Source organism: Amblyomma mixtum, chromosome 4 (assembly GCF_055824585.1).
Source record: "Amblyomma mixtum isolate Tamu chromosome 4, ASM5582458v1, whole genome shotgun sequence".
Taxonomy (NCBI): Eukaryota; Metazoa; Arthropoda; class Arachnida; order Ixodida; family Ixodidae; genus Amblyomma; species Amblyomma mixtum.
The window spans coordinates 71,355,707-71,380,254 of record NC_143015.1 but is presented as its reverse complement, the minus strand read 5'-3'; the positions used below and the strand labels follow the sequence as shown (position 1 = coordinate 71,380,254).

The 24,548-nt window shown below is 45.5% G+C and overlaps 1 long non-coding RNA gene and 1 pseudogene across 2 annotated transcripts; one reads left to right on the top strand and one right to left on the bottom strand.

Moving 5' to 3' along the window:
• Window positions 1–776: 776 nt before the first annotated feature.
• LOC149346944 (uncharacterized) lies at window positions 777–9,801 on the bottom strand. Its single transcript, XR_016292480.1, has 2 exons — window positions 7,683–9,801; window positions 777–5,031 (listed from the first exon to the last, which is right to left on the bottom strand). It is a non-coding gene; the product is annotated as an uncharacterized LOC149346944 (long non-coding RNA).
• On the top strand, window positions 2,538–5,193 carry LOC149346945 (uncharacterized; annotated as a pseudogene). Its single transcript, XR_016292479.1, has 3 exons — window positions 2,538–2,933; window positions 3,066–3,864; window positions 4,821–5,193. The product of XR_016292479.1 is annotated as an uncharacterized LOC149346945 (transcript).
• Window positions 9,802–24,548: the final 14,747 nt, after the last annotated feature.

Genomic DNA, 24,548 nt, shown 5'->3' with positions numbered 1-24,548 from the left:
CGTGGTATCTTATTTCATGATTGCCCCGACAAAAGGGGGAAGGGGCACTGCTCGGCTTCTTGCGAACTTCTGGCCTGCATGACAGGCTGTGACTTCAACGAACGCTGACTTTCCCTGTGACTTCAATTTTCTGTTACCCTCCTTTCTCTTTCTTTTTATTCCCTCACCCCCTTCCCCCCGTGTAGGGTAGCAAACCGATTATTCTTTGGTTAACCTCCCTGCCTTTCCTCTTCTACCTCCTCCTCCTACGCATTTCGCACTGCCCTCCACCCGCACACTGTACTTTCATGGCCGTTTTCTAGGTACAGTCTTTGTCAAAAGTAACCACGGTGGTGCTGGTGGCAACAATGGCTGGTGCTGTGCCAATAGCGGTGCTACTTCACAATGAGCAGAGCACAGAAGGCTACATGGCTGCATTTCAACTTCTAAAAGACACTCATCCTTTCTGCTTCGGAGGTCAGGCCGTAAGTAGGAAAAACAATAACACTACCTTTAATTTGTGCATTGCAGAAGCTAACTTCAAGAAAATCTGCCTTCATGTTTCCTTCCCCATTACTTCATCACCATAAAATGTGGTTGTCTGCCAAGCATTGCAAGAGGTTGTAGGTCAGTGTTAGAGATGCAATTCTAGGCTGCCATATTGTTCACGAAAGCGCCCCATAATGAAAAATGTAAGAGCGATATTTCAACACTGTGCTAGACAAAACCCATAACTTCGCCATATGCACTCAGTGAGGGTGCAGTTACGGCTCAAGTTTGAGTGAAGAATAGAGGGGAACAGAATGTTGCAGTTTACTAACATGTCTGCGGCACGAAAGGGAATGATATCAGTTCCTGTAAAATTGCAATGGTCATACAAACATGCGAACAGCCATTTCTCTAAAGGTAAAAAAATTGTTGTACAGACTAGAAAGAAAGCATACGTAACTTTTTGGGCCTACAGTATAAAAGCAAAAATGCTGAAATGTTCACATTACTGGCTACTTGCGTTCTTCAGAGCACACTCAATTCTCTCCATATTAAAATTCCTTATGACGGTTACCTTGCACTTATTGATTAGCTATTCCGTATTGATTCTATTCGGTACCTGTGGTTAGAGGCTTTCATGCTTCAGCGTTTCTGAATCAAATATTCCGTCTCCTCAGAGAGCTTGGCAGTAAGCAGTCTACCATCCTACCTTCTACTTCTACTGAACACTACGTAATGATAGATGTGAGACTATCGTCCAATGCCTGAACATTAAGGTTGTCGCCCTTGGTTACAGCCGAATATCTGTTCTGCAGTGAGACCTTTACTTTCCCTCTTACCGCTAACGCGTTAATGGGCTTCCGTCTCACTGTTTTTTCCCATCCCTTCAAGCATAGGCTAAATCGAGACCTTACCATCCTGTGGCCGCTACAACGCACCTTTCTGAGAACTTCCACATCCTGCACGATACCAGGATGAGCGCACAGTATGAAGTCTATTTCATTTCAGAAGGAATATGATCCATAAATTATTCCTCTCTGCAAACTCTACTCATAACTCCCCCCCTGCTGTTCCTAGAGCCTATACCATAGTCGCCTACTGCCTGGTCTCCTTTCCTACCTTGGCATTGAAGTCAGCTATCAGTACACTGCAGTGTGTTTTTATTTCGTTCTCTGCAGATTCCTCGTTTTCATAGCAGCTTTCAGTGAGTGAGTGAGTGAAGAAACTTTATTTCCGCCAGAAGAAGACCCGTGCCCCTCCGGCTCCGCACGCAGGCGTCCGGGGAGGGGCAGCACTTAAGGTTATTTACGATAGCTGCCACCCTCTTGTTAATAATATAAATTCCTCTATGTTGCCAGCTATATTCTGACTGATAAGGAACTCCACACCTAGTTCTGCTATCTCCACTAATCCACGATAGCATAGTATGTGCCCTCTTTTAGGACTGTATATGCCTTATCTGTCCTAACCTCGCTATGCCCCACGACATCTCATTTAATGCCTGCTAGTTCCTCAAAAAGCTTTGCAAGACTAGCCTCACTGGATAAGGCTAGAGTTAACAGTCACCAGGTTCAGTTTCCAGCGGCGGTCTGTCCAGAGCAAGAGATTCTTGGCACCCTCTGTTGTGTCACAGGCCTGGCTGCTGCCTTAGTCAGTTGCTGGGCTGCCGCTGGAGACAGGGTTAACTAGTGTATTAATACAGGAGGTTTTGACCAAGTACTACACCAGGGCGGCCAAATCCTGCTCTGGTGAGGAAGTGCACTGTCGGTTCTGGTCACCGATATCGGACCTAACCCCAGGCCTGGTTATGCAGTTCCATCGACAAGCAGATTGGGTTATTTCTACTTAACAGCAAGCTAGCCATGGCATCCATGCCATGGATACTGACCTTTTTCTTTATTTTTTTTGGGTTTCAACCGAAAAGTCCAACCCCTACTAGTAAGCCAGGGTCCAGAGTATGCATACGCTGTCACTTCTGCATAGTGATATTATTTGAACTGCTTTAAACTGCGGCAGAATTTTCTTGTCTGTGATCCTCATTACAACAGTCCTATGAAAGCAGCGGATATCCGCCAGGATTCACACTATGTGCAAATGTTTGGCAACAGATGATGTAAAGTCAGATTTCTAGAAGAAAGCTAGCCACAATATTGTTAATCAAAAAACAAAGATCCAAGGATGAATCCTTGCAGGTCACGTGAAGAACAAACACTAAAAGCTATCAATTGTTCTTGGCTTGATAGGCGTGCTGAAATCGGCTATTGTTCTCGCTGCAGGCACCACACGTATTTATGACAGACAACTCCAGTGCAGAGAAGGCTGCACTGCAGGAAACATGGCCTACAGCCAGGCAGCTTCTGTGCCATTTTCATGTGGCCCAGGCAGAGTGGCGCTGGCTGACAGCTGCCCACAACCATGTTGGCAAGGACCAGAGACGGCAACTAATGTCAACATTCCAGGAGCAAGTTTTGTCCAAATGTAGTTCTTTTTTAAAGAGGGGGACTGTGCGAAATTACAGGCACAGCGTAAATGTGCATATGTGTATGTGAAAGGCACTGGCACATTTCTCACTAAAGGATTCCAAACTCCAACTACAGGTCATGTATGCTGACACAGAAGAGAAGCTGGAAGCTGCGAAAGCCAGGCTTGGGTCTGAATCCCACCAGGGCTACGTAGAACGGGTGAAGGCATTCCTCAAGGGAAGAGGAGTGGGTGCTCCTTTTTCGTGCAAACATCACCACACGGGGGCACAACACAAATAATTTCTCTGAGGCCACCATCCGTATCCTAAAAGACATCGTGCTCAGCAGAGCAGAGGCCTTCAACGCCGTTGCACTAGTGAATGCAGTGGCCGTGGTGTGGGAGAGATACTTCGAGAGCCGCATCCTCCGCCATGCTAACAGCCGTGTTGCCAGTCATCACCTGGCTTACAAATGGCTCTTTTCCCGGATGCGATCAGGAGCTGCTGACACCATACGACTAACAGGACACAACCTCTATGCAGTGCCCAGTGCCACACGCCAAGACACAATATATGAAGTGTCAGCAGATTTTGGAATGTGCAGCTGCGCAGCAGGAAAACAAGGTGCTTTTTGCAAGCACCAGGCGCTTGTCCATGAAACTTTTGGGGGATTGTTTCCCAATGCTCCGCCCCTGAACACAGGAGACCGGCATCAATTGGGCAAGCTGGCCTTAGGCAACAAGTGCCCCCCTCTGGATTTATTTATGCCCTTCCTGGAAGGAGAGCAGCCTCAAGAAGAGCCCGACCAGGCAAGCTGCAGTTACGAAAACCCACAGGCTTGTGAAGCAAGCCACATGCAAGACGACTGCCAGCCCTCCACATCAAGACAGCTGTCACCTACTGCGCAAGACTGTGATCAACCCCAGCTTGCCCAGGTGCATATTCCCTGTAAATTTCCTTCTCATCCTAAATCCTTCTTTCCTCAGCAATGCCAGTGCAGGTAAAGACAACGAACATTTTTTCTGGTTGATCTTTGCAAACTTGTAGAAAAGACACTTTTTAGAGTTCATGCTGAAAGTAACACTAGTGTAGAAATACAAATTCTAGAATTCTGTGCGATACATATTACCTTGCCGATGTTAGTTGCACATTCAAGTCTGCAGCTTTCCATTCAGATGAAAGGCTATACCAGGCAAGAATGAATAAATGAGCCACAGTTTTGTCTGTAAATGCTGGGAACATTTGCAACGGACCTATATATCAAGAATGTTAAACTCAGATTGTTCCACTGACCAGGTCTTTACCGCATATGCATGAAGAGGTATGCCTTGCTACAGTGAAGTTTCATGTCCAGCAAATGAATATTCTGATTCAGCTCAGAGCTTACTGCAAAGATAGCAATAGGGTGCCACGGTCATAATTGGCTACTTGTAACAATTTCAGACAAGTTTAGTTTAGTTTATGAGGATTTAATGTCCCGAATCAACTCAGGCTATGAGGGACGTCGTAGTGAAGGGCTCCGGAAATTTCGACCACCTGGGGTTCTTTAATGTGCACTGACATCGCACAGCACACGGGCTTCTTAGAATTTCGCCTGCATCGAAATTTGACTGCCGCAGCTGGAATTGAGCCAACGTCTTTCGGGTCAGCAGCCAAACACCATAACCATTGAGCCACCGCGGCGGCTAATTTCAAAGAAGTGTGCATGCAAATAATGAGAATGCTAATATATAAAAAGAAAGAAAACCAACATGGCAATCCTCAGCTGCTGTAGCCCAGCCTGCAACTAGAACTTCCATCACAGGGTAGATGATAGCTACAGAGCTTTGAACATTCGAAACGCTCAAAGTGGACAGAATCTAGTCATTCAGTTCCACAACCTTTCATGCAGGAAAGAGAAGATGTGTACCGGAGCTTGGAGTCCCAGCTGCGCCGCCTGCATGCCATGAATGAGCACAACCCTGCATATCTAGAAATCCTGCGGTGTCTTGGGCATGAGCTGGACCGCGTGCCCAATGGAAATGACGCAGCTGGGCTTATGCTTGCCTTCAAGGCAACTGCAGCAGCACGGCGGCACCGGGGACGTCAAATCCGGGTGCAGCCTACAAGTATTGCGAGACGCCGGCCGGGGTTGACAAGGGGCTCCAAAAGGGTGCCAGCTGGACGCCCACCAGGTCAACCCTGTTCCAAGAGGCCAAAAAAAAAGGCCCCACTCCCTTCGGAGTAATGTGCTAGAAAATGTCCGAAGTGCAAAATTGCACTGAGGACATTTCTCAAGAAGATCGAATGCAACATGTCTATTCTTGATAACACACTTGATTTTGAGGGGCGTGTCATGTACCGCACGCAACACTGTGCACTTGCTTGTGATGTCAGGTTTGTGCTGCGAGCTGGAAACGCATGCATTTTAAGAAGGAATTTTGCACCACACGATTGATGCTCATGAATAATTCAGTAAAAGTACGGTGCATAGTGCCCCTGACAGTGGCCTTATCCTGAAGTCTTCCTATTCCAAAATCTGATGTGAGTTCTCATGTGTGCTGTTCTCATAATTCTTGATTTTTTGGTTTGGTATGGTTTATTAGGGTTTAAAGTCCCAAAGCGACTCGGGCTATGAGGGACACCGTAGTGAAATTCCGACCACCTGGGGGTTCTTTAACGTGCACTGACATCGCATCTCGGGCCTGTAGAATTTCATCTCCATCCGAAATTCGGCCACCGCGGCCGGGATCGCACCCGCGTCTTTTGGGTCAGCAGCCGAGCGCCATAACCACTGAGCCACCGCAATGGGGCCTTGATTTTTTGATCGTCTTTTAACAGTCCGGCAGACTGCTGCAAACTGCACTGTTTGGTCATAGCTATGCTCTTTTCTGCTTGAAAAGAGTAGCATAGCTCTCTAACACTCCAAAGGTGACCACAGCTCTGAGTCTGCAATTCTGCTGGGTGTTCTTGTGCATGTTTGTCTTTCCTTGGCATTTTTCCTGACTCTATGGTGCACTCCAATGCATCACAGGCTTTTGTACACTGCAACATATCTTTGGTTTTTTGCACTGCTTTGCCAGTTTCTTTTTAAAGACACACGGTGTTTTCAAGATCCTTAAGACAGCCTTCAGCAACCACCTCTCTGATTTAACCACTTCCCCGCTGGCCATGACACAATCAAGCAGCAGGTCTTCCGTTACAGTGCTGAAGTTGCACTGGTTAACTTGCAACCTTGCAGCTGCCAGTCTAAACTTTTCACCTTTCCCCTCCTTCATACTGTAAAGTTTTACTGCCCATCGCATGGCCAAGTTTTGTTGAACACTATAAGGTGAACTTTGCTTTGAGGCTTTCTTCTACATTTTGTGCATTGCCTCAGCTTTAAGCCTGCTCGGAAACACAAACACGGCTATTTGCCCTTCAAGTGGGATCTATGACAGCTGGACGGCTCTATATCATATGTACAATCGAAGCCACTGTTACCACATTTTCCTGTAGTTGACAGATTAAGAGGATTTGGCTGTGTAACTACGATTGCTTTTGCGTAAAATGTTTACTTGGCGTTTCTTGTGCACTTGCTAAATGGCAGAGGTGCTGCCTCACTAAGTGTAGGAGCAGTGTGCATAAACAACTCTCCAAAACTGCTAATTCCTCCATATGGTTTCATCGAGGGGTCTCACTAAGAGTAGTTTTGTATCTTATGAGCAATGATGTTAGTCAACTGTGTGTGGCATTTCCTGATGACTTTAAAAAGCTGTTTTGAAATGTTCGATCACTATCTGTCCGGACTATTCTGGAATTTCTACAATGCGTTCTGGGCGTTCTGGCGAATTTCTGGGCGTTCTACAATGTTTCACCTAATTCAGATGCTTTTGAAGTAGCTGTGAAATAATTTGTGATTGGAGTTAGTCAAGGTCATTCCAAGAAACATAAAAAGTTATCATGAAAGCATCTCACTGTGGGAAGCCAGCACTTATTTATTTTGTTCACTGTTCACTGTTGTCTTCAATTCCACCATTCCATGTGAGCATATTAAAAGTGTCCCAGACTTAATTTAAACACTCTTGTCTCATCTTATGATGACACCTGCGCAACACATGAATCACATACCTATGAAATCATCAAATACAAAAAAAAAAAACGTGCCACCATCTCCGCTTAAAAGGAGTGCCTAACGTAGGGCCGACATGACGACCGCAAATTCACCACAGTGCTCTCAAACGGCCGGCGTGGCTACTTGTTACAGATTGCACAAAACAGCCCACTGATCTCGGAATCAAGTTTCACAATCCCGAGCCTCTCGCTTAGTGAACACACAAACCGATAGGTCAGAGCGGTTGCTGTTGTGAACAGCGCGTCACAATAAAGGGTGCGGTCGCAAAACGAAAGCATGTTTTCACACTATAAGGTCCGTTACAGCTTCTTCGTTAAACTGCATGTAATAAATGCGCTTCCACTTGGCCAGCCTTCACAAAACAAGTTTGTAAACAAGTTCCATGTACACCATTTGACAACGCTAGTCCCCAAGGCTGGAGGGTGTTTCGCGATCGCAAGTGCTTTGTGAAATGTTTATGCAGTAAACTTTCGCAGCCGTGACTTCACATAACTGCTTGCTGTAACTCAGCCAACATTACGCCCCGGCTTTCGCAACAGTGCCACTGTGGTCCCTAAAAATACTTGCAACCCTAGTATCACCTCGAACGGCAAGCAACCGAGCAAATGTTCCAATATTACACACTACTAGCTAATTGACAAACTGCAAGAAAAGGCGTACCCAGCATCCAACGGCACTGCTTGCATAGATCCTTGGCATCACATATTTAGAACGGCATTTGTTTGCAAACCAATGTCTTCTGGCAGGCTGGCTGGTGCACTTTGTTCATTTTTAAACTGTGCAAAACAACGAGGACCGAATAAGGTAAGGAGGACATACGCTCACAGCGCAGAAAAAACTCTGGTCCACTTGCCACCACCGAGCTCAAAAAACGCCACCTTTGCAAACAAATAAACATAGTGACGTCACTTCCGGCGACTGTAGCGCTGCCTAGCGTTCGTGAACTGTCGTGGAAGTTTTGGTTTCGCTTCACGCGGGACTAGGAGGTATGTCGTGTCTGGTCGTGTGTTTGTGTGTATGTGCGCGTGCGTGCGTGATCACGTGATAAAACGAAGGACGAAGACAAGTCGCAGCTTTCTTTTACAACCTCTGTGTGGATCGTCGACGTTCAACTTTTTTTTTTCTCAAGCAGCTCTGCGCATTGTTAGCTACCTCATCGGCAAAGTGCGTGTCTTGGCAGCACGAGCTCCGGCGGTGGAAAGATACCAAAATTTCCACCTTTTGCTGGTCGCATAAGCAACAATATAAATCCGATGTGGACAACGACGCGCTGTTTTGCGCGAGCTCAAAATCAAGGGAAACTACACCTGCGGGTGCCTGTGCTGTGCAGACCTGCCTGCAATAACGTATGTCGTACTTAGATTTGTTTTCCAGGGCTTTCCATGGGGCATGAGGTCGGTGAAGATAGTTAATGAAGTGATGTTGTCAACTCTCTCTGATGATTTGAAACACTGTACAACGTATTTTAAATTACTTTCTTTTTCTAGGCATCACACAGCTGAAATGTTCGCTTCTCGCGCCCGTTGTGCAGCACGTACTGCTACTGCTTTGCCTGAACTCTGTGGTGCTTTCATGCACTGGAAAAGAACGTGTAACTCTGTACTTATGATTAGTATATGTTGAGTGTGGAAAGTAAGAATTGAGAAAGCAAGCTGCACAGGACCCATCCATATTCAAAGACCAGGAAGCCTGTCAGGCATGAGAAACGAAATGACTGAGCACACGAATAGCAGATAATGAGAGCATTAAATTTCGTTCAGTGTGCATATGTCGCTCAAATGATATGTCGCCAGCAGAACCATGTAGGTAGTGGAACATTTTGCAGCCTTGCGCAGCCTTCTGCAGGAAAATTTGCGACTATGTATACACGCCTGCCAAATGGACATCACCACATAACAGCAATGTCAGGATGGTCATTTGGGCCCTTCCTGAACCCATCTCGCTCTTCCAAAGGGCTCCTCAACTTTCAGGGGCCCTCCTAGGGTGCAAGAAATAATTTATTGTTATTCCTTTTTATGGATAAAGTCTATGTCTTCTTCCTTCGTGTTTTCGTCCCTATCCTTGCGCTGTTTTTTCATCAAAGTTTACTCCTTCCTTCCTCTTTTAGGGTGATTTACCACATGATAGCAGTGCCGTGAGGAAAATGGGCGCGCTGGATAGACAAGACGATGACTATTTCACATTATAACCAGGAAACGTTACCAAGGATCAGTAAATTAATGCACTAGCTGCCATCTTATTTACTGGTTTTGACATATTAAGTATTGCTGTGCATGGACTTTTCTTGAACAAATTTGCTAACCTGCTTGAGTTCCTCTTGAGGTTGTGGAGTGCAGCATGTATCTTTGCGTATTAGTGTCACCCATACATCATGTTTACGACATTCAGGGATAGAAGAAATGTTGCACTATAACCCTTGTATATGAACTTCATAAGTTATAAAAGAGCACTTGGCTGATTGAAAATGCTTGCAATCATATGCACGCATAACCACACTGCCACAATTCTTCAGAAAATTGTTACGTATCACGCATGGAGGTGCACTTCCCAAACCTTATTCACTCCCGAATTCCAATATGTGCTCAGGGCAATAAACTGAAAAGAATGAGGTATACAAATTAGTGGGGAGTACCTCGGCAACCTCTAGTTTGCTAATGACATTACCTTGTTGAGTAACTTTGGAGACTTGCGGCAAATATTTGAGGAGCTCATGAGGCACTGCAGACAGATAGGTTTGAAAATTACAACACGTATAAAGTAACTGTACTAAAGGTAAGGTAGTGGCTGGTAAATAATTTCCTCAAAAGTGGGAAAACACTCGAAGCAGCCCTTGTGTGCAATTGCATGGCCAAGTATTCATTGGGGACACGAATAATGAAGGATTAGATAATAAATAAGAATAAGCTAAAGCATATCTGGTAGATATTCCGACATGATGAACAGTAGCTTGTTAATATCAGAAAATACCATTCTGTCAGAGCTCACTTAAGAAGTGCAGACTTTAAAATAAACAAAGTATCTGGAATTGAAACTGTGAATACTGGAACAAGTGGTGGGAAAAAGATCAATAAATGTAATTTTAACAGGTAGGGAAAAAGAAACCTAGATCAGTGGTCATATATTAAACTTAAGGAAAAGAAGTGGAGTAGGGCACATCATGCAATGTGTATAACAGATAACCAGCTTCCAGTTTGAGCCACAGAATGTATATCAAGAAAGGGCGAATATAGTAACAGCCAGCAGAGGTTAGCTACAGCCATGATATAAGGAAATTCACACAAGACAGGGGTAACTGGAGAACACTGGGAGAGTGGGTTTAATCCAGCTGGAGATGATCACACATCCATTACAGGCCAAGCACAGTCATGAGCAACCCAGTGCCCCTTATCATTTCAGATAACGTTACTAAGAGCAATGTAGTAAAACCTCGTTGATGCGTTTTTTTTTTTCTAATTACGGGGAAAACTCTATTATCCGGGAAAACGCATGATCCAAACCGCCTAATTCTGAGATACATAACTGTTGAATAAGGTAAAAAACATGTACTGACAATTTCACTTTATAAAAATGTCGATTGCCATTTCTTGGCACAAGAGCTGAACAGACCCTATTCCAGTGCTCGCTGAGTTCAGTCCGCGTTCGTGCTGTCTTTAACACACAAGGAAATTCTCAACACATCAGCTCCGTCGTCGGCAATGACGAAAGTAACCAAAATCTGTTCCGTGTCATTGTTGGATGCTTCTCCCGTTTGCACCTAAGTACCGTGGAGAAGCCACCCGATTGTCGAAGTGTTTTTGCTTTTTAAGCTGCGTTTCCCAGACCCGGAAAAAACTTCTCCTTGCCCTTATGCACCGCGATGAAACTTCAGCGCTTCTGCTCTTCACATCACGCACTCGCAGGAAAGGCCATCGCGAATGCTAATGCGTCGTTTTTATTTTTTTTTGTTTTGTTTTTGATGATGGTGCTTCGCCTCATAGCAAGTAGGCACTGCAAAGACGTCACCACTCCGCAAAAAAAAAAAAATGTTTGCACATGTGCGGTTGGTCAATATACGAATTATACGACCACAAATTGTCGAAATTCTAAACGTAGTAGCCAGGAAATCGAGTTTTCCTGGAATGTATACATTTGTAAATAATAATAATAATAATGTGTTTAAGAAAAATAGTGTAACTCAATGATTTTCTTCGTTTCTTTTATTGATGTCCATTTTTACAAAATGGAAGAGGCCAAGGTAAAAGCTGCGACAGTGCAGCTTGAGAGGCCCTCGACCCCCTTTACACGTGGCAGCGCGGAGAAGCACAACACGCAAAACATAACATACACAGGTAACCTGTGTACGAACCCAGAAACCGTATAAACCATGAATGTATCAACGAGGTTTTGCGGTTAATGTCAACAGCACTGACTAGGCTTGCTTATACACTGAGGGCATTTTCTCGCGTGCATCAATTTTATGGATAGGAAGGCCAAGGTAGTACGCAATACTCCTTTGAGACTTCAGCTGTGTATTTAAAAGAAAGCAATTTGTGAAGACATAGTGCTGTAACTGCAATGAAAATTCAGAAATATTTACGGTTCTGGCCATATTCAAAGGACTCAGTGCAGCAAATGGATAGAAGATTGAAAAAGGTGCAATTAATCTGGTGCTTAGCGTGATGCTGTAAATCTAAACTGTGTCTCTAAAAGAAAGGGCTGTTGCTGACAATGTACAACTGAGCTAATGGAAGAAAATGCACGTTTGGATATGAAGAGCTGTGCTACAGACATTTTTTTATCATATATTATTGCATATAGGCTTTCAAAAGCTGATAACGTAAACAAAATCAGTTAATTACACTAACAACTGGCAAGGTTATGAGCACACAAATAATGAAACTAACACCAGGGGAGAAGAAAGCAGAAGTTGGAACATTACATTAACATTCAGTACCCCACAGATTTGCGTACCTCATTCTTTTCATTCTATTGCTCTTAACACGTACTGAAATGCTGCAGTGATTAAGATTTAAGAGGTACGTGTCTCCCTACGTGATTAGTATTTTAGTTTTCTAAAGCAAGAATGGGTAGACTGAGATAAAGTACAAAAAGGTGGCCTCTCCTACACCAATGCTGTATTGTGTGCAGGAGATAAGAGAGAGAGAGAAATACTTAAACAGGTTAAATCAAGGCCTTATACGTGCTCTAAGAGCCAACTGGGCAACTTGGCCGCCAAGGCCAGCCATGCCGACCAGCAGGAAGGAGGGGCTTGGGGCGGTGCAGAGAACGGATGGACATCTCCTTTTCACTTGCGCTTAGAAGCTTGACACAAGAGAGGTGATACAAGGAACATAAGACTTCAACAACTGAGCATTTATTCCACACATAGTGAAATTTAAGGAACCAATGAAGAAACGATCTTTTGAAACTGCTGCAAAATAGTTTGGACCTGAGTTTGGTCATGGCCATTCTAAGAAGCACAAGTAGGAAGTTATCAGCTTATTATGAAAGCACCTCATTGTTGGAAGCCAGCACATTTTTTGCTCAATTTGAAATGCACCATCCCATGTAAGCATACTAAAAATATATGCCTGCACAATAAAGTATGCATCTTTGTTCCTTCTTAAGGTATGACGCCACACTTGAAGGAAAAATGTTTTTGATGGGAAAATATTTATTTTGGTATTTTCCAATATTACGCATCCCAGGTTACTGTCATTAGCACGTAATCAGCTTAAAAAAACTTTTTAAATATGACTTACTCTGAAACGTGCTAAATTTTCCTCTCATGTCAACAGAGATAACTCGTAAAGTAAGTAATGTACAGTCTGCATCACCCTCATGTCGAGCACTAAACCAGTGGCCAGCAGGCAATAAAAATTCATACTAGACAGCAACCCATGATACCTGGCCAAAGCTGTAGTGCCCACATTGCTTGTGGGTCTGCGAGGCTCAACTGACATGGAATCATTTTCTCTATAATCTAGCAGGTACGACGAGGTGTCACTTTATTTGCAGAGAAGTGTGCCGGCTGAGCGCTCTACACAAGGGTGAGGCAGGCTGTACACCATAATGATTTGGCACTAATGAAGGTCTACCTGTTAGATGAGAAGTGAACTACAATAGTCTGTGATGTATATGCAGGCAATCATTAGAACAACTGAAAGCATACATGAAAAACTGCCTTTCTGCAAGCATGGATAATTTATCATGGCGCCTGACCAGCACACCGATCACATGCCTATGGATTTACGAAATACACAAAAGATAAACTAGCATCTTCTCTGCTTAAAGGTTGTGCCTAGCGTCGGGCCGGCATCCCCGACTGCCCACTCGGCACAGTGTTCTTATTACCCCTCACTTTGAGAAATAGCGGTTTGGCAATCCAAATTTATGCTACCGCACCAAGAACACCGTTACCACCAGTCCGGAAAAACGGCTACAGTAAGTGCACTTTCATTGGGCCACACTCGTCAAAACAAGTTTGACGCAAGTTCTGAGAAGTCTAGCCTTGGGGACAAAACGCGCACACCGTTGTTGCTCGAAAGAGCACCGCGAGCGCAAGTGCGCTGGTGAAAAGTTTAGTGAGCAAAACTTCTGCAGACGCGACTTCACACAACCGACTGCCGAAACCACTTCTGCGTTAAGTCCAGCTTCCGCAAGAGCTATATATCGCGAACCAACGCTGTCACGAACGGCGAGCATCGATAGAAAATTACACACGGACAGAGGGGCAGGCTGCGAGTCCGACGATACAGGGCCCGAGGGGCAGGCTGCGAGACCGACGATGCGTTTTCCAGCGTAGAACAGCGGCACGGCGCGGCTTGCATAGCTCCTTGGAATCTACGCACTTTAAGCATTCGGAGCCAAGTATCCACGATCCAACGAGGCGGCTTGCATAAAACTGCGTAAAACCGCTCGCGTGAAACAGGTGGTGTCCAATCTGAACGAGCCGCAAGGCATGCTGGGTACTCCGACTTCCGGGTCTTTCGGCGAGATGCGTGTGTACGGCGCTCTGCTTGAAATGCGGATTTGCCAAGCTTAAAATCGCTCCTAATAAGTTAATACGCGCGAATGAAGTCGTAAAAAAGGTCAGCATGCTCTACGTGCATTATTATGTCCACGCTCGACGTTCCGTATTGGAATTAAGGGCGGAAAAGCGTTGTAAGTGCGAACGTTTCGTAATGCGTCGTCTGTTCGTGCTGAAGTTTAGGACGCTTCATTCACTCGCTGAAAAGTCCGCTTCTTGTTGCGGTTATCATATGGCTGCTACATAGTTCTCTAATATATATTAGAGTACATATTTCCTAGAGGTTTCGCGCTTCCAGGCGCTGAATATATGGACTACCAGCAACCGCAGCCTAGCATTACGTACGAGCGCACATTGTAGCAGGGTGGCTACGACGGCAAGGAGCTTGAACCGTGCAAATCCGCGGAGGACTTTCGGTACTTTTTCTATACACGCCGCGGTGGCCTAGCGGTTAGGGCCCTCGGCTACTAAGTCGGAGGACCCGATCCGGGACTCGGCGGCCGCGTTTCCGATGGAGGCGAAGCGCGAAAGGCGGCCGTGCGCTGCGCGATGTCAGCGCACGTTAAAGAACTCCCGGTGGTTCCAATTAATATGGAGGCCTCTACTACGGCGTCCCTGATTGCCCACGTGTTGCTCCTCCTCTCGAAAGTCTGTGAACTTATCAATGTTTTACAACCTTAGCAAGGGGCACAATGTTTTATTGTCGGTTCCTGTACTTGTCAGCTTAATTGCTTTCGTTGCATATTTGCTATGCTTTATGGAATAATTACTGCAGAAGCTGGCATTATTAACAACTCTGTCATGTGATTTAATTTTAGTTGAACTGTAATGCAAAAATGCAACTGCATTACAAATGTGTTGAATTTTCAGCACTACTGTAGTCTTTCTGCCTGTACGAATTATGCCCCGACAAGCATGCACCGAGACTTTGTGGCTGAAAACCTCCACTTATGTGCGCCAAGAGCCCAGATGGGAAGTTACATGGCAGCTATTCCAGCAGTGAGAGGCGTCCACTTACTGCAGCTTTGGTGGATGCACAAGAACTTTTCTCACAAACAAAATTGACTATGCATAGTTATGCACTGCAACTGCACTGCAATGCATTTCACACCCTGCATGGTGGTGTGGGACATTACAAGCTATTTACATTTAACTTGCACCTCTGAATGTTAAGAATTTCTGTACTCGATTTCCCGATGCTGGTTGCTGCTTTAGGTAGATGAAAAAAATGTACAAAAATAAATGCTTTGTTTTGTGCCATCTCTTGAACATTCACTAGCTTCAAGGATGTAAAATCAATGTCGCTTCCCATGAAAGCAGAGGAGAGCCTGTAGCCATTTTGCTGTCGTGTACTTCGTGCTCTGAGCCTAGTTGAAGGAGAACCACCAGCCTGTGTACAGACAGATGTCTCCAATGATTGGCACCTCAGCTGTTGATGCCTAGCTATGTATAGAAATGTGGAGATGTACAACTTACGCACTGTATACACAATGTTCAAGGTAAGGTAGGTAAGTAACAACACTAGCAGCTAGGCAAAAGATGAGCTTGACTTCTGTTTTTCCTAATAAAAACCTAAAGCCAAAACAAGGCATCAAAGCCTGCTACAGAGCTTCACTACAGGCACCACAACACGCACTACAGCACTTGTCTCTTCTCCTTTCTTTGTTTGTGTTTGCATGCTTTGGTGCTGCTCCTTTTCTTAGATTCAAAACGCACCAACTAGCCCCAAAAGAAGTTTTATTGAATGTAAACAAAGTCAGGCACAAAGACAAAACAGTAAGCAACAGGAGCCAAAAGCAGAACAAGCTCTTGACGTGGGCAGCTTTACTGTTGAACTGCAAGAGGAGCAAGTTTCTCAGCTATTAACGAGAAACTCTTCTTGTCCTGTAGGCATAACATCATATCTCAATTGTCTTGCAAAACCTTTTGCAGCGCATTTTCTACAGCATGTAATAAATGAGTTTAATGCAGGAGATCTTTGTGACAAATAGTAAATTATAATAAATAGTATGGTCGAGCGTAAAAAAAATATCATGCTTCAGCTTTTACAGCACACACAGAAGCTTGATACGAGTTGTTTTCAGAATCTTCTACAAGTCCCTGTTACAGTCTTGTGCAATGTCGAACAAAAGGCGCTTGCATCCAGTTTTAGCTTTGGCGTTAACAATGCGGCACAGCTTGCACATTGATAAACCATCCCTAAGACACTAGTGATACCAAAAAGGCTGGAATGACTGAACACAATGCGTTCCTTGGCTTTTTAATAAAAAAACGTAACTTCATAGCATGATTATTATTCTTGATCGTTATGAACCCAACGACCATTAGACCAGCCTCTGCCTTCCTTGTAGCATCTTGCACTTCTTGAAATCACCAATGCACCTCTCAATTAGTCAATCATTAAGTGCAATATTACTACATGCAAGCATGCAATGCATCACATATGCAAGCTATAGATGTAGACATTTATTTACTTCATGTGCATGTTCAGCACATAAACAGTGTGCGAATGACACTTTGCTGCACAGTGAGAGTTCAGTATTATAGCATTTGTCTCAGACGTCAATTCTACTAAGTTCTGTACAATGAAAGGTGAAAAACAGCTAGGCTATGTTGGCTGCCATTTATTTTTAATTGTGTTATCCTGAAGTGAAGCTTTTCCCAACTTACTGACTCAGAGTATGAAAAGAAAGGCGGTTAATAATTCTTATCACTTTCTAATGCGATCACCTCGTCTGTCAGCCTCCTTCTCTGCACACTGGAAACGAAGAAACATTACTGCAACATGCGGGTCCACACAAACAGGGAACTTATGTGTAACAGGTTGCTTAATTATAATTTTCGACACTTGCTGCGTGCTCATGTCGACTAGTGTTCTGGTGAAAACGTGTTTCAGTTTGAGCATGAAATTAGCGAAAATGGCCTCATAGAACAATTTATAACTCTTACAAGTGCTCGTAAACATGCCTTAACACTGCGACCAGAGCAGTGCCAGCGAACCAGATGCCGCCGTACGTGGCCGCGGTGTCGCCGTTTCGACAGCTGACGGCAGTAACAACACACGCCTTAAGTATTAGCTATGAATTCGAGCTACTCGCATTCAGCGCAAATGTCTAGGAATAATCGTCCTGTCCTTTAACATCTTAAGTTGTCACGCTGTACTGACGGAGGCCGAACAGCATATATTTGTAAACATAGCCCGCGCGGTGCTGCCGCCGTCATGTGAGAACGGTTGTGGCACATAGCCGAAGTCTTCCGAGCGAGAAATTGGTGCTCCTTAAGGAGATAAACAACCTACTTTACCGAATTCTTCAACTTCCACAACGCTCTCAAACTCTGCCGCCAACAAAATGCTCGAAGCACAGTATAGGGTTGACCGTCGCAGGCAGTCTGCCAGCGGATCGCAACGGCGCACTGTTCTTGCCGTTCCCTGTACTTGCTGGCACTCGGAACATGTTGCATTCCGTTGCAGTGAAGTTTCTGCAGGTTGTGGCAGCGCACAACATCCTTTTTCCAGCAATGTGAGCGCCAGTATTAAGAAAAGAAAGACCGAAACCGCACGTCTGCAAGCAATTCCTACGCAAACCAAACGACAGAAAAGACCCGGAAGTTCAAATTCACGTGACAAAGCTGCGCCGTGACGCAATGTCCGCCGTCAGTTGGACACCACCTACTGCAACCCGCACGTAGGGTCCCTACCGCACGCATACGCAAGGCGCCATTTTTTTTATGACGGCGGAAGTTGCGTGGGGTCACGTAATAGCACTCCTGGGCGTCGTCTGCTCGAATGCGTGTACAGGCTATGTTTTGGCAATACGCCCTCGGGCAAGCGCGAGTCAGGGCATTCATTGCCTTCACGCATATGTTTTCAATTTACCTCTTCCGCCGTTTTCTGTGGGGAGTTCGGGAGCCAGTCGCAGTGCCTTTGTCGCAGTGACAAGCGAAGAAATCCGACGCGCGCCTCAATTCAGGAAGGCGAAGAAAGACCGGAGACACTGCCGGTGCTGCTGTTGGGGTGCTGGGTGGCTGTGTGCGACAACCGAAAGTCGCAAACCGAACGTCAGCGAATGACGTATTCATGGGCAGGGCCCAGTCCCAGAGATGTTTTCTTTACTTTTTCCTGCTTCTCCGCGTGTACGAGTTGACGGGGGAGAGGAGGAGCGTGATTTTTAATCGTCTATAACTTCGTCGTTATTGATGCTAGCTCAAAATTTCTTGCGCTGGGGTGACGAGTGATGGAATGCCCATCTCCCGTATGCTTTAAGTAATCTCAATCAATTTATTTCACAGTCCCTTTAAAGGCTCTCGCCTTAAAGGTGCACTGAAGAGGAATCTGAACTCGTCTTTTTTCCGCGGGAACTCGATATACACGTTCTGAGCATTCTTAGAAACTTCGATTTATGGCCCTGTGTGGCTGATTTTGCTAATTAAATCGAATTAACGTCCGGCTCCCGCCTTTTTTTTTTTAATTCTCCCTCGTACGGTGGGCGGAGTCGACCAACGCGTGGAGTGCCTTGCAGCCAGCTCCGTGGAGGCTTTGCTTTCGCTTTATTTTGTTTTTTAGGTTTCCGTGAATAAATAGTTTCATTCGCAGATAATATAGCCGTAAAATAAGCCCGCAGAAATAAAAATACGCGCGGACTATTTGCTTCTACGGACTACTACGTATTACTCCGCCGATGGCAGAGCGGCAAGCTATGTGCAGGGAGGCAGTACGGCCCGAGAGAAAGGCGCGAACGTAGTTGTAGGTATTTGAGCCTACCTGTAGTGCCTGCAGTTCTCGCAAAATGACATCGTGTCGAATCCTGTCAAATGCCTTTGTGAGGTCAACTGCCAGAATAGCTTTAGTGAGGTAGGGGATCATGTCATCAAGCACGTCATGTGTAATTTGTAGTAGGGCATCCTGTGCAGATAGATGCGCACGAAAGCCTACCATGATTTGCGGGAAAAGATTGTTGTCTTCCATGTACGTGGTTAGTCGGGCAAGAATTATGTGTTCGAAGGCCTTGCCGAGACAAGATGTCAGCGAAATTGGTCGAATATTCTCTATGTTGATGGGTTTGTGGGGTTTAGGAATAAATATGATTTTTCCATGCTTCCAAGTGGCAGGGAGGGTACCTGATTTCCAGCACTCGTTAAAGTGGGTGACTAGACGAGATATGGAGGCATCGTCAAGGTTTCGGATGGCAGCATTGGTAATTTGATCTTCCCCGGGTGCAGTATTGCGTAATTTCAAAAGGGCTGTCCGAAATTCCGCCTCTGTAATAGAGACGCCAAGCTGGTGTTGAGGTGGACCCGTGTACTCGGAGTGCTTGCGAAGGTCACATGGGGTGGTATATTGCCGCGAATCTTTGTAGCGTTTGTTTGTAGTGTTTGTTCATGCTTCAAGGCTGCCGACACGCCCCTTTATCGCTTCGTTTGTGACGCAAGACACTCCTGGATTTATCTCGATTGATCGTATCCAGGCAGAGCCGGTTCTATAGTTTGCGCCAGAATGTTCTAGTAACTTCTAAAGCTTTATCTCGAATGTTCGCTGTCAGCTTTAAATAGAGCACGGCCGACAGCGGCGGTCATTCTGTTCGACGATCGCCGAGCACGCTTGTTGCGACGCCGCCGCTGAGTGATTCAGTTCTTTGCGTGCGCAAGTCAGCCCAAATAAAGAGTTCCGTTTCGAAGATATCCTCGTTGTTTTCCCTGTTCGCCGGACTGCAGTCACCACTACGTGACAATATGTTGATTTCACCTGCGCGAGGAAGGCGTTCGTGTCCTGCCTGTGGTTATGAGTAAGGCGGCAAATGCTAAGGCGTGTCTGGGTTTTAGATTGCGTGGGGTCTATAGCATGTGGCGTAAGAGGTGCCAGGCACGGGTTGTGGACAGATTGGCGCGGAGGCTGTCACAAATCTGATTCCATTAAGCTTTGCAAAGAGTGGCACTGTGGTGTTCTATTTGGGTCTGAAGCTGTGCAAGTTTGAGTTTTAGTTTCCTAGTGTGTTTGTGAGTTTTCCACCTGTGTGTTATGTGTTCTTGAGGAGGTGCGCGAACTTACTGTCAATTACGGCGGTGTCTGGGGTGGTGTCTAGCGTTTGGGTATGTTGGCGAATGTCCCCGTGTAACTGGGTAGTCCAGGTGTCTAGGTCGAAGGGTACCTGTGTTGACTGTACATGTTCCTGGCGAAATTTTCGAAGCTGGTCCCAATTAGTTTGTCTAACGGTAAATTTGCACTGAGGGCGGCGATAGTTTAGTGTTATGCAAATTAGGAGGTGATCGCTGCCTAGTATGGTTTGCGTTCTTTCCCACTGCAGGTGGGCCACATTTCTTCCAAGCGTGAGATCTGGGCTGGTATCGGTAGTACACTGTTACCAACCCGCGTAGGCAGGCTAAAATCATTAAAGATGGTCAAGTGGAGCACCATCATTTCATTGCAGAGAACTGTGCCTCTGTGGTTTGTGCGCCGATAGCCCCAGTCCACGTGGGCGCAGTTGAAGTCACCAACCATGAGTAGGGGATTTGATCCAGCCAATTGCGTCGCGGATTTGAGGAGTGGAGGTAGTATATTAACTGGCTGTCGAGGTAGAAGATAGCAGCTAAGAACGAACAAGGGAGATTGTGCAGGGGTTGGAGGTAAAATTTCAATGAAGGTGTGAGCAATAGGAGTGGTAATTGTGTGTTCCATGTAATGCAAAGAGTTACAGATATATGTGACCACCCTAGGAAGATCATTAGTGTCCGAGGGGATAAGAGGGTATCCGGGAAGTTGTTTGCAAACGTTTGCGTCCTGAATTGCGATGATGTCTGGTGGGGTTGAGGAAGTAGCGATAACTTGCTGCAGAGGATCGCGCTTACGCCGAAAGCCCCTGCAGTTCCATTGAAGAATCTGTAAAGAATTATGGTCCGTCGGAGGAGCCATGCTATAGGGTGGAAGGGCGAAGGAGGGGTGTGGGGGGTGGCACTGTGGGAGGAGAGGCCGGTGAGAGTCTAGGAATAAGGTGAGATAAACGCTCCTCTACCTTGGCCACGATGCTAGTGATGGCAGTATCCATTAAACGGGTAATGGTAGTTTCAATCAAAATTTGGCACTGTGCAGTGACCTGTGCAGTAATGCGCTCTGCGAGCCTGGCTTCTAAGTTTTCGGCGAAAGTCCTGAAATTTGGCTTCCAAGTCTATGGGTGGCCTCTCATCAGGCCTCCTCTTTTTCGAAGGAGGTTGGACAGGTGGCGAGGTGGGTGGAGAGGATGGGGGTGGAGGAGTTGGGGGTGGAGGTAGAGATGGCTGCCTTGAGCTGCCTCACCTCTTCCCGCAGAGCAGTCACTTCCTGGTCCTTACTTCGCAACCCTCCTCGCTCCGCTTACGGAAACATGACGAAGATCACTTGGAGATTGTACTCCGCAAAATTTTCAAGAGAGCCCTCGACCTCCCGATATCCACTTTCAACGCGCGACTCCTCGCGTTGGGGGTGGTGAACACCTATCGAGAACTCCGCGAGGCGCATCTCGTTAACCAATACACGCGTCTCGCCCAGACCGTGTCCGGTCGCCGCCTCTTGGACCGGTTACATATCAGACATGATCACCATACCATGGAACGGGTTCGAGTGCCAGAACTGTGGAGAAGCGCCCTCTACGTTAGGCCACCTTGCAATCATATTAGACTCGGCGATACATCCACCATGGTTCGACCGCAGGACGACCGCCACGCATGATGCTCGCTGTGCGGTCGCTTTTCTCCGTAGTTGGTGTAGCTGGCGCCATCTATGGGTGTTTGCCGTAGCTAGAGATGTTTAGACGGCACACTGGGATCAAAAACTGCCCTTACCGTGACTCTGCAGCTTTGTACATATGCAGGTGTGCTAGAAGTGTGCCTTAAATAAGGAGTGTCACTAATATGATGTGCTCTAAGACGAATCTTTCAACAGCAAGCAGGGTCTATAATCAATTTTGTTAGAAGAGGGAGCGTGTTAAAGCTCTGTGGCGTCCGCCGCGGTGGATCAGTGGTTACGGCGCTCGGCTGCTGACCCGAAAGACGCGGGTGCGATCCCGTCCGCGGCGGCTGAATTTCGATGGAGGCGAAATTCTAGAGGCCCGTGTGCTGTGCGATGTCAGTGCACGTTAAAGAACCCCAGGTGGTCGAAACTTCCGGAGCCCTTCACTACGGCGTCTCTCATAGCCTGAGTCGCTTTGGGACGTTAAACCCCAATAAACCAAACCAAAGCTCTGTGGCTTCACTGCTTTGCCTCAAAGGTGGTCGGGGAGTATAAGCGTTTCGGCTGCAAACCCGGGCCAATGTACGCACGATTCTGGCGTCTGCTAAGGCAAGACGGCCAGAAATATTTGAGGCCCTTTCCCAGCTAAATATAACCAAATTAAAAAAAAAAGACGCAATGTTCAATGCAAGGGAATACAAAAAAAGTGTAGCTGGGACTAATGGGGTCCAGACTGCAGTATTCTTTCATTCTGCAACGTTACTTCGTGAAGACTATTTTATTAGTAAGTTCGAAAATATTGGCGCTTGAAAAATTTTAATGAATGAAAGTTCGAAAGCTGTAGACTGAGGAGAGCCAGAACCTTTCCATATTCCTCGTAAAAAATAACTGTAAGTCATGTGAAAACATTTCGCGTGAACAATGCGCCTAGGGACAGTAATGTTTTCGCATTCCAGTCACGGCCAATTTTTTTTTTTCAAGCGGCAAGCTGATCCACGACTCCAATCCAGTCAGGAGATTCTGTCAGTGTACGGTAAACATTCTCGAAGTATATGACATTTTCAATGAAATTCTCCATGTCTGGGCGAACATTGACATTGGCGTGCCTAACAGCCATCCTTGTTCTCCATATACTATAGAGGCCCCAAAACATCAGTAAATCAAAAGGAATATCTCCACTGTTCTCAATCGGTAGATAGCGGATTCTGTATGGAGTCATTAGTAGGTTCTTTTTCTTAGTGTCCGTTGTTAAATGTCCCGGTAGAAAACTAGATCTCAGCAATAAATGAATACCTGCACGGTCTATTGTTTCTGGTTTCTTGCATGATATACGGTGAACTGTTCAGGGCACGAAGTAACCATGTCTTAACAGGAAGTGTGCTTGTGCGTAGTTTAAAATAAAATGTTTTTATGTTGGGCTTCATATTCATCCTCTTAAGTACCTTTAAAACACCTTTACCCGGGCCTCCACATATGAGGTTCGGTACCTGAGTATTGGCAACAACGTATCAAGTAGGTCTTCGTACACTTTTTCTTTGGCACTGAAATTAAGTATTCCGAAGAGAATCGCACTTCTAAACCCGGTGCTCTACCGCTGAGCTACGGCTATATATATATATATATATATATATATATATATATATATATATATATATATATATATATATATATATATATATATATATATATATATATATATATATATACTTGCGCCCGCAAAGAACTCGGCGGCGGCGTAGCAGCAAGCGTGCTCGGCGGTAGTCGGAGAGAATGCCGGCCGCTCTCGGCCATGCTCTTTTTAAAGCTGATAGCGAACTTTCGAGATAAAGCTTGGAAAGTTACTAGAATAGTCTAGCACAACGTAGAACCGGCTCCGCCTGGATGCGATCAATCGAGATAAATCTAGGCGCGTCTTGCATGACAAACAAAGCGATAAAGCGGTGTGCCGGCAGCTTTGAAGAATGAACAAACACTACAAACATTCAGGGCAATATATATATATATATATATATATATATATATATATATAGCACAATAAGGTAAACGTACTTGGTTACTATTTTAAATAAGATGCGAAATTCAGAAACGCTTCTTTTAAGCAAACGTTTATTGGGAGTCGACGTTTCGGACAGAGCCTGTCCTTTTTCAAGACTCAAGTTAACCGTCTGCCCAATGTACTGCATACTGCACACACCACATTCTAGGAGGTAGATAACGTTGGAGGAGTCACAATTAAAGTCGCCATTGATTTTCCATTTAAAGCCTGAGGCTGTGCTTATCGCACAGCTGGTTGTTTGCATATGTTTGCAGACGTGGCATCTACTTTTGGCGCAGGGTCGGCAACCCAACCCAAGGTGGTTATGTGTTTTTGAGTGTACGAGAATGTTTTGAATGTTTTTCGGTCGTCTGTAGACTACGTGAGGGGGAGTAGTGAAAATTTTTGCGAGGCGCTCGCTTTGTTCGAGAATGTTGAAATGTTTTTTAAGGATTTTGTTTACGTTGGGGGGATTACTTGTGTAGGTGAGTACCAAGTTTGCCCGGTGATCTGTTTCTTCACTGCGTCGACGTCTATCTAGTATTTCATCTCGGTTGAGTTTAGATGCCCTTTCAATTGCATCGTCGACAATGGCGGGGGGATATCTTTGCTTGGTGAGGACTTCTCGCATGCGATTGGAATTTCTCTCGAAGTCTTGATCTTGTGAACAGATTCTTTTAAATCGGTGTGCCGGAGAGTATGGGATACTTGTTTTGGAGTGGCGAGGATGACAACTTTGAAAGTGTAAGTATTGTTGGCGGCCCGTCGGTTTTCTATATACGC